General features: G+C 57.1%; 1 long non-coding RNA gene across 1 annotated transcript; it reads left to right on the top strand.

Moving 5' to 3' along the window:
* The first annotated feature begins 1,644 nt into the window (after positions 1–1,644).
* LOC130544555 (uncharacterized) lies at positions 1,645–3,486 on the top strand. Its single transcript, XR_008960931.1, has 3 exons — positions 1,645–1,951; positions 2,138–2,285; positions 3,168–3,486. It is a non-coding gene; the product is annotated as an uncharacterized LOC130544555 (long non-coding RNA).
* The last annotated feature ends 6,423 nt before the right edge of the window (positions 3,487–9,909 follow it).

Here is a 9,909-nt window from a genome sequence, read left to right as displayed (position 1 = left end):
CCACTCTGCATGGGAACGGCGGCTGGGCAGCTCGAGAGCCGTTCCCCGTCTGTGTTTCTTTTGCTGGAGTCGGTGTGTGTGGCACGGCCGCACCGGGGCTTCGGCCCCACGACATTCCAGAGCGAGCCTGATGAAACAGATGGTTTTCCTCAGCTTGCAGAGAAAAGAGGCTTGGATTAAGTTTTTTAATTTACTTCAAATGCATCTATTATAAGAGTTAAGCAATTTTTGTTTTCCGGTTCTAGAATAATCTTTAAAGTTTGAGACCGTATGCGTCTGAGTTAAGAATATGTTTCTTTCTTTGTTATATTTTTTGTCGTCCATTCAACATCGAAGAAAAAAGCCAACAGACAAAATCCCAGATGTTTACCCTCCCAAGTGACCAAGACGCAGCAGTGTCCGCACGGGGCCATTCCTGTGCTAGCGGAGAGACAAAGGAGAAATAACGCCACCACGCCTGCTCCACTGCGGTTCACACACACAAGTCGACGGAGTAGGAATCAGGTTTTTAAAAACCCAAACTCAGCAAAACAAGCATTTCTGCTAACGTGAATGTTTTCTTGCCAGCTGGCCATGCCGTGCCGCGCAGACCATCCAAGACGACTCGCGGGAGTCTGGTTGCTCACAGACTCCTCACAGGATGGGGCCAAGATGTGTCCTCCAGGTTGTGCTCGGGATCCAACAGAAGGAGGAAGTGCGATGTGTGTCCAAAAGTAGAAATAGCTTTCTTCCCAGAGTTCTGTTTCTGAGCCCCAGGCCAACACTTGAATCCCTCGGCCACAGGACTCTGTGAGCTCCGTAGAGCACAAAAGCTCCTGTCTCACACAAGACCTTTGTTGAGGGCTTTCACGGTACCTGCCAGGCTCATCGAGAGCTACCCTGCACAGCTCAGCGGCTGGTTGGCTTGGGGATGCCCAGCGTTGGGGTTTGCTCTTCTCAGCTACCGCACGGAACCCTAACATGCCAGGGCCCCGCTGACCAGCCATCACTGCCAACACATGGAGGTCTGTTTGGGGTTCGAGGTACTAGTTATGGAGTGTGACCTGCATGGTTTCAGCCCACCTGGACCTCATGCCCTGGGGCCTTCGTGTTTCTGAACCAGAAGATCTTACACCTTATAAAACGAAAACCAACCGCAAGCAAATAACCCTAACAGTCTGTTGCAGGGGGCCTTCTGGGATGGAAGAGCGTATCAGGGATGGAAAGAGGGAGCTGGGGAGATGAGGGTGAGCAGCTCAGCAGCATCTGAGATCCTCCCCTGCCCCAGAAGCCAATGCCAATTTGGCCGGGGGAGAAGGCCCTCCTAGTAGAGAAGAAGCCCACAGCTCAGACCCTGGAAAATTCAGAGTCTGGCGGGAGCCATGAGAACTGAGGAAGAGTCACGAGAGAGGGTCACGATGCATAATAAGGAGCCAAAAACTCTTGATAAATACCAAGTAGAGAAAGGCACACACAGGCGCAAAAGCCCTGGGACAGAGAGTACAAAAGACTGGACAGACCCCACGCAGTGTGCGGTGTGCGTGTGTGCACAGTGTGTGTGCAGTGTGTGTGTGCGGCGTGTGTGTGCACAGTGTGTGTGTGCACAGCGTGCGTGTGGGACGTGCAGGGCAGGCAGGGCTGAGCTCCTCGGCTCCGGAGAGGCGGGGGAAGCGCGCTGGGCGCTGAGGCCCAAGGAGCAGAGGCCACCTCGCCCAGTTCTCTCCCCGCGGAAATGTAACGAGCAAACGCATGGAGCGTATCTCTTGATCAAACGCCGTGTCCTCCGTCCTCAGGAAAGGTCCAGCGGCGAGAGCTCTGAGCACAGCCAACGTCGCCGGGAACCTTGGCCCACGGGCTCGCACGACAGAGGAAGACTCGCGGCCGGCTGCGCGGCAAAGTGCTCCCAGATGAGCCGCTGGAAACAGCACGTGACAGCAGCGAGCGTGAGAGTTGGAATCACCTTTAAAGACTGGTGCTTGGACTCCTGACTCCCCCCTGCCTCCCTCTCTCCCTGACCCCCTCCCCGCCTCCTTCTCTCTCTAACTCCCCCTTATTCTCTCTCTGAGCCCCTCCCTGCCTTCCTCTCTCTGACCCCCCCATCACTCTCCTCTCTCTCTGACCCCCCACTCTCCCTGTCTCTCTGTCTCTCTGTCCTCAGTCACATCTGCCAAGGGCCGGATGGGTGCAGGGAAGCTGAACTCAGGAGCCGGAGGCGCCGGAGGGGAAGCCTCTGGAAAGGCACCTGAGAGCGGCTGGCGGGATCAAACACGGACGCCCGGAGCTCTGAAACTGCAGGCAAACCTGAGGTGCTTTGTGGGGCCATTCCCCCCGATGTCTCTGGTGTCAGCAGCAGGGGGACAGGGAGTGGAGGCCCTGGGGGGACCCCCCCTATGGCCCCTGCCGCCCTACCACCTGCAGCCCGCAGGGTCGGCTCTGCACCCCTGCTTTGATACCAACCCCAAATCTCATCCACAGGAGTGCCCCCTCCCACCGCACTGTGTCCCCGAATGTGGGGCATTTGGAAATGTGCTGTTCATTTGTCCCATGTCCTCTTATCGTCCTTATTCTTCACGGGCACCGCTGGCCTGGACGCCTTCGCCTCCAAGCCCACAGGCTCCGGGGGCGCCTGCCCTGGAGTCCAGCTGCTGCGGCCCCCGCGCCTCCCTGCTCCACCTCCGACCCGCTCCCGCTCCCACGCAGACGGGCTCCCCGTGAAGCTGCGTGAACACGCGTGAGGGCCTCGCCCGCTGCTGTAACTGCACATCTTCCGTTTGCGGGGCGGCCTCCCGGGGCCACGGCCACCTCACACGGCCCCTGGGCAGCCGAGCCCTTCTGCGTGGGTTCGCTTTCCCTCGGGGCCCCTTCCCGCCCCTCGCCCAGGGCTTGCTCAGGAGCGACGCGGGAGCCCCGACCCCAGCGCAGGACGCGGCCGGGAAGGAGCGGCCGCCACTTGCTCCACTTGCTCCGGGCGAGGATCTGCCGCTCGGCCTGCGGGGCGGGCAGGTGAACGAGCCCCGTGTCCTTGAGCAGGACACTCAACCGCTCCGCCCGACGGGGTCCAGTCCCTCCCTCCGGGGCGGGTGGCGACGTCAACTGCTTGACGCCGCCTGCCTCCTGCTAACGGCCGGGAGCGCCAGCTACGTTCGTGTGATTCAGCCCATAATTTTAAAATTAAACCCGTCTTACAGGTCCTGCCGCTGAAACACATGAGCACAGACTCCGCAGCTACAACAGCCCAGGCTTGTTCTCCCGCAGCTCGGAAGTCGGAAACCTGCACGGAGCTTTATGGAGCCGGTCCAGGCGGCCGGGCGGTGTCCCCCAGGGCAGCGTCTCCTCTCCCCCTGCTTCCGCTGCCGCCACCGGGCTTTGGCCCCTCTGACCTTCTCGCCCCTCTAACTAGGCCCCCTGACTAGACTGTGCTTTCGTGGAAAACCGGGAGTCTCCCAGCTCCACACCCTCACCTGCCACACACCCGCAGAGTCCCGTCTCTGTATTATCTACATAATTTTTCTGTGAATCTAAAACTATTCTTGAAAAATGAACTTTATTTTTAAAATCTCCTGTCTTGTGTGATCACCCCATCTTCTGCCTGGATGTGTCTAGACTCTAGGGAGGCACTGGGGAACCCCAACCTGGGGCGGTTGGCATGGGATGCTCAGGTCCACCATCTCCCCTGAACCCTGAGGTTCCACACGTGCTCCCCTCAGACTGAGCACCGCCACGTGGAAGCCAAATGTCTGACATCCAAGAAGATGTGAGGACGGCAGACCTCTCTGTGGCCTGAGACAGGTTCACCTCGCCCTCTGCCCGGCTCTTCTGGGCCAGGACTCATGACTTTGAAGGCACGATCTCCCGAGGTGGCCCAGAACTGAGGTGCTGGGGCTGGCAATTCCAACAACGTGTCCAAGTCTCAGTGGGGGAGGAATTCCGCTTGTAGACTCACAGCGACTTGGCTCTGCGAGGCTGCGGGGTCACCCACCCCCACTCCCAGAGCCCCTGCCACATTTTGCTGGGGTCCCTTCCACCAGGACTGGACCCCTGGCATGCCAGGACTCACTCTCAGCTTCCCACAGTTCCCGAAGGTGTTTCCTGGGGTCTGAGTAAGGGTTTCCCTCTGGCTCCCACCTGCCGAGTCCTCATGGATTTGAACTTTCACCCTCACAGCCTGGCTGCAGCCGGGGGTCACATTCTCGCCACTCCATTGCCTTTACTGGGGTCTTCCCTCTGTGGTTGGTGGCTCAGGGTCCTATAATGTCCCGTAAATTCCCCTCCTGTTGCGTCCAGTTCACAAGGGAGGGTGAGCTGGGGGGAGGGGTGGTGCTGAGATATCAGATCAGTGGGTGGAGACTGCAGGATGAGTCTGGGGGTGTAGAGTGACTCCAGAGCCTCGGACATCCTCACCCCAAACCTAGGGCTATGCCAGGATGGAGGAGAGGCAGACTAGGGAGGCCAGTAAACGCTCCCGTAGGGCGAGGTTGGGAAATCTTGCTGCTCTGAGGCCAGGTAGGCAGCTGCCCCCTTAGTGCCTTTACCTTGCTCTCTCTCTGGCTTGGGGCACCTTCTGGTTAGAGGGACTTGGGGTCCACTGCAGGGGCTGGGACAGGACAGCAGGCAGGGTACCAGTAGGGCACCCAGTCTCCAGTTCTTGGGGAGAAAGGTGGGGGGATGCCAGGAGGACTTCCTATGTTATACTTCTCTGTAACAAGAAAGGCACCCAGCATTTAGGGCCAGATTCTGCCCAGGAAGGCGGGTTCACCTGCAGCCTGAGCTTTCTCGGAAACCAGAGGGTGAAAGAGTGATCAAATCTGCACTTCTCAAAGCACGAGCTGGGAAGGAACTTGGTGCTCAGGCGAGGGTCCGATCGGCAGCTAGGAGGTTGGGATCCTACCCTCCGTTATCGTGGGCACCATACTCTTCCTCGTGCAACTTTGCATTCCGACAGCCTCCATCCACTGCCCACTCAGGGAACTTACCAAAACCTCCAGACCAAAAGCTGCAGGTGCACTGGTCCCCAACCGCTAACGCACAGCCAGTGACAACAAGGTCCATAGAACTGTGCTAGGGGCTGACCCAGCGGGAGCAGCAGGGAGGCCTATGGGGAGGGTGCTCTCTAGCAGGTCTGCAGGAAGGGGCATCGCTCCTGTAACTCGTCCAGACCACTCAGCCCCGCCTCCACCTCCAGCCACCGCTGCGGTGACCAGTCCTGCACGGGCCCCGCTCAGCTGCCCGCAGGTGCACCCGGCACCCCCGGAGGGACCTGGAAGCGCAGCCCAAGTGGGAGGACGTGAGCTGGCAGGGAGGCCAGGGCAGCTGCACGGGGAGGGCCGAGTTGGCAGCGTCTGCCCGGGAAATGAAAACCAGCCCCCAGGAAATGAGCGTTCTTCCTCTGGCCTCCTCAGGCTTGAGAACACATGCAGACGAAGAGCCGGAGACATGAAAGCCACGGCTGGTGGGGAAGGAAGAGACCGTCAGGCTCCTGCTCCCACCCCGGGCTGGGTGTCCGGGCCCTCCTGCCGTGGCCCTAATCACAGGGGCAGGGGCGCTGAGGAGCCAGGAATCCCACAGCCCTTCCTCGCCACGATCAGCTCATGGGCTCAGCCTGCCCGACTCCACCAGAGACCCCGGCACTCAGGGTGACCACGGCTCTCGGGTTTGGCACGACACCGGGGGCCGGGGCGAGGCCATGTCCCACAATCCCCCTTCTCTCCCCTCCTTCCTTCTTTCTCTGCTCAAGACCAAAGAGATTCCCTCAGACCCCTGACAAAGCAAGAAAGACATCGTGCGGCTGCTGGAGGTTTGCTGCATCGTGCGGCCCCCAGATCGCTGGCCTGGACGCCCCTGACTGCAGCACCGCTGTTAGTACGTGCACGCTGCCTCGCAGGACGGCTCTGCGGCTTCCCGTGTCCTGCCGGCGCCCGGGCCTTGGGGGGGAAAGGCAGCCAGCGGGACACCCGGGCCTGTGTGGACATATGCTAGCTGTGACAGAGAGCCCGTGTGTCCATGCCGGCCACCAGCTGGAGACCATCGCTGTCCCCACTTTCCGGACGAGGAGGCCGAGGCTGCGAGGTGGAGCAACTCGGCCCTGCTCCTGGCCTGGGCCCAAGCGGGTTCTTCTAGACGCTCGATCTGACTCCACTCAGGGTCGGGCTGCCGTTTCAACGTCCACGTCTTTGATAGACAATGAATTGTAACCATTTTTCCCCTCAGATTTATTTCCATTTTACTTCTTCTGTTGTAAGCGGATGACCCTTCCAAGAGCGCGCTCGTCATTCTCGTGCTTTACTGACCCAAGCTCTCCAGTTACTTCACTTCTTGAGTGTGGGTCTCCCGCCGGGGGGGGGGGGGGGGGGGGATGCGGGCTCGTCGCGGGGCTGCTGGAGGCCTGAAGCCCGCCGGGCCGAGGGAACGGCCGCGTTGCTGTGAATTCCGAGATTCCTCAAGTCCCCTCCGGAGGTGACGTCAGTGCCATCGATGCTGCAGGCCAGCGCCTGGGGCGGAAGGCCGCTCCTCGCAGAGAGGCTGTAAGCGCTCCCTCCTGCTCTCTGGCTCGGGCTCCACGCGCAGAGAAGCCTTTTCACCCCCGGAGTATAAAAATACCCACCGCACTTCCCTCAAACTCCTTCACCTTGTCATCCGCCACACTAACCCATCTGGAATGTACTTCATTGTGAGGGAAGAATCCAACGTTGATTCTCCTGCTTCCACAACTGCAGCCGCCTGTGCGGGCCGCCTGTTGCAAGACCCGTCTTTTCCCCACCAACCCAATTCTCCCGATTCTTGTAAGGACGGCGGGAAGGCCCCGCTCACGGCCTCGGGCAGGACGTTGCCGCGGGGCCTCACGGGCGGTGTTTGCACGGGCCTGGCCTCATTGCCCAGCATGGCCTTCGCCTGGGGGCTGGCCACAGAGTTAGGGGCTCACTGAGGAAGGATATTACCCGTTATAAGCGAGGGTGTAAACACAGAGGTGAACGCTGAGATCACGGACGAGGCTTGTCACCACCTTTGACTCCCCAGAAACAAGGAACGGTGTGTTCCTCTGCTGTTGGCGGAATTCCTTGGGCCTCAAGCTGGAGGCTCGCGGAAGGGCCGTGGGCCTCGCCGACGGGCCTCACCTGCACCGGCTTTCCCTACCGGAGGGTGCCCACCTCACTGGAGCAACCCCCGAGGGTGCCTGGGTGGCCTTCCTGGTGCAGGGTGGGCCACCCTCTTTGGGCTGTTGTTCTCCGCCTCCCCCCAGCATCGGGTTCAACCCAGACCTGCCGGGCATATTGCCCCTTATTTCCACCCACACTGTGGCCTGGCTTCCCCTGTACCCTGGGCCCAGGGACCCCACTTGTCATGGGAAGCTCCTGAGGGGTCTTGGGGCTCCCGCCCCTGGTCTTCTGCTCCCTGGAAGAAGGCGAGCATCTGCAAAGCCCACTCACTCTCTTAAATCTGGTCTCCCCCCCCCCACTGCATATAGGAGGCACTTCGTGGCCATCCTGACATTTAAATGCACCCTCTTCCTGTCTCTCCAAACGATCAGTGGCGCCCCGACTTTTACCCTGAGTAGGTCACACCTTGTCAGCCACAGGGGAGAAATGGCACTGAGACATGCATCTCCCAGAACTCACATGTGAGTATTTGGGGTTTAAATATTTCTCTTCATTGTTTCATCCTTCAGCTCACTACTTGTCTTCCCCCCACTCCAAAATTACCTAAATGCTTTACCATATTTCCTCGTTTTGCTTTTTCCTCCTGTTGCTCAAGGGTAACACGACTTAGAAAGAAAAGAAATTACCTCGACCCAGGGCTTCTGGAGGGAGGTCACATAGGAGGTGGTGTTGACAAAGGCTCGGAGGCCAGAGGATCCTCCCAGACAGGGATGCGGGCTGTTCCCAGCAGACAGGGTGGGCTATGTGAGCAGGGGAGGCAGGGGGAGAGGCTGCGAGCGGCGCTGCACAAGGACAGGGAGGCGCCAGGAAAGGACAGACCTCAGCCCCAGGTGGCTGGCGGTGCAGGCCTGGCTCCCTGCTTGTTACTCTGTGACCTTGAGCCTTGGGAGGGGGAAGAGGGACCGGTGGTAACAGCCTAATGCGTTTCTGCCCTACCTACCCCACGGGGTGGTGGTGGGATGAAATTTCATCATGAGTTTGCAAGCAGCTTGTAAACTGTAAGGTGTTCGTCTGGCTTGTTTTCTTAAATGTGGTTGAGTGGCAACTCGCAGCCTGCCTCTACACGGAGATCCGTAACTGCTGACATCGTCAGCATTGTCCGAGTCCGTACTCCCACTTATTGAGCACTAACTGTGTGCCAGGCAGTTCAGAACATTTGGCCTACATAATTCAGTTTATTCCTCGCATATGAGATACGTAAATATGGGTCCATATGTATCGTATGTGTTCCCACCGTTCAAAGAACCATGGCTCAGATACAGGTCAGAGGGCTTGTCCGGGTTCACAAAGCAGTAAAGGGTAGATCCAAGGTTGGAATCCGATCTCCACGTCTTCTCCCACACCCCGTCCCCTTGGTGGAAGCTGGGAGCATCCCTGGAATGTCATGGAAAGTCCTCCTCGGGAGATCCTGGAAGCAAGGAACCATGGCGGAGGGGAAAAGGTGGCCCAAGCAGAGGGGAGGGACACGTAACATCAAAGAATGCCTACCGTCTGCAGCCAGCATCAGGGTAGGACCGGATGCCCACTCAGGAGGACAATGTCCTTTAAAGCTCAGGGCTCTGTGACGGCAAATCCAGCCATCAGTGTGTGTGTCGCACGGTGGGTTTGGCAGTGAGGAGGGAATACCGCTAATTGGTAAGGGCTGTTATAAGTATCTGTCTTCCACTTCGTTGGAAAATACAGGACATCTATGCATGCTTTGAAAGTAAACATCTGTCCCCAATATTATGTGACATTTTCCCCCACTTTTATGACTTAATGAACTTTCTATTATTTTAATATGAAAATAGGTAATGAATGAGTCTGACGATAGCAACAAAAAGTCTTGGTTCTCTAAAAGGAAATGAGCTTGGCTGAGCCCACTACTGGGTGAGTTTTTCAGAAAATCCCATGTGGGGTCCACATGCTGCTGCCGCGCCCAGAGACTCGCAGGTCTTAACCTCTAGCCCCAGGTATTGCCTGGACAGGTGAGCATCACCGTTGACCTCGTTGTGCCAACAAGGGAATTAGATCATGTAATGGCCAGGTCCCAGAGAATTCAGGACCCCGACACAGGGGCTTTGTTCTCTCTTACACACTTGGCTGCCCCCGACCTAACTGTGAGGACACTGCAGTAAGTGCCAATGGCTGCCTTCAGTTTAAAACCATTCCTTGCATTTGTAGGGAATCAGAAAAGACCTAAAATAGCCAAAGTAATGTTGAAAAAGAAAACCAAAGCTGGAGACATCACAGTTCCGGATTTCAAGCTCTATTACAAAGCTGTAATCATCAAGACCGCATGGTACTGGCACAAAAGCAGACACAGATCAGTGGAAAAGACTAGAGGGCCCAGAAATGGACCCTGGGCTCTAAGGTCAACTGATCTTTGACAAAGCAGGAAAGAATATCCAATGGAGAAAAGACAGTCTCTTCAACAAATGGTGGTGGAAAAATTGGACAGCCACATGTAAGAGAATGAAACTGGACCATTTCTTTAAACCGTACAGAAAAATAAACTTAAAATGGACGAAAGACCTAAATGTGAGACAGGAATCCATCAAAATCCTAGAGAACACAGGCAGCAACCTCTTTGACCTTGGCCGCTGCAACTTCTTGCAAGACCTATCGCCAAAGGCAAGGGAAACAAAAACAAAAATGAACTACTAGGACTTCATCAAGATAAAAAGCTTTTGCACAGCAAAGGAAACAATCAACAAAACTAAAAGGCAACCTACAGAATGGGAGAAGATATTTGTAAATGTCTTATCAGATAAAGGACTAGTATCCAAAAATCTAT

Source organism: Ursus arctos, unplaced genomic scaffold, assembly GCF_023065955.2.
Source record: "Ursus arctos isolate Adak ecotype North America unplaced genomic scaffold, UrsArc2.0 scaffold_1, whole genome shotgun sequence".
Lineage (NCBI taxonomy): Eukaryota > Metazoa > Chordata > Mammalia > Carnivora > Ursidae > Ursus > Ursus arctos.
This window is presented reverse-complemented; position numbering and strand designations above follow the sequence as displayed.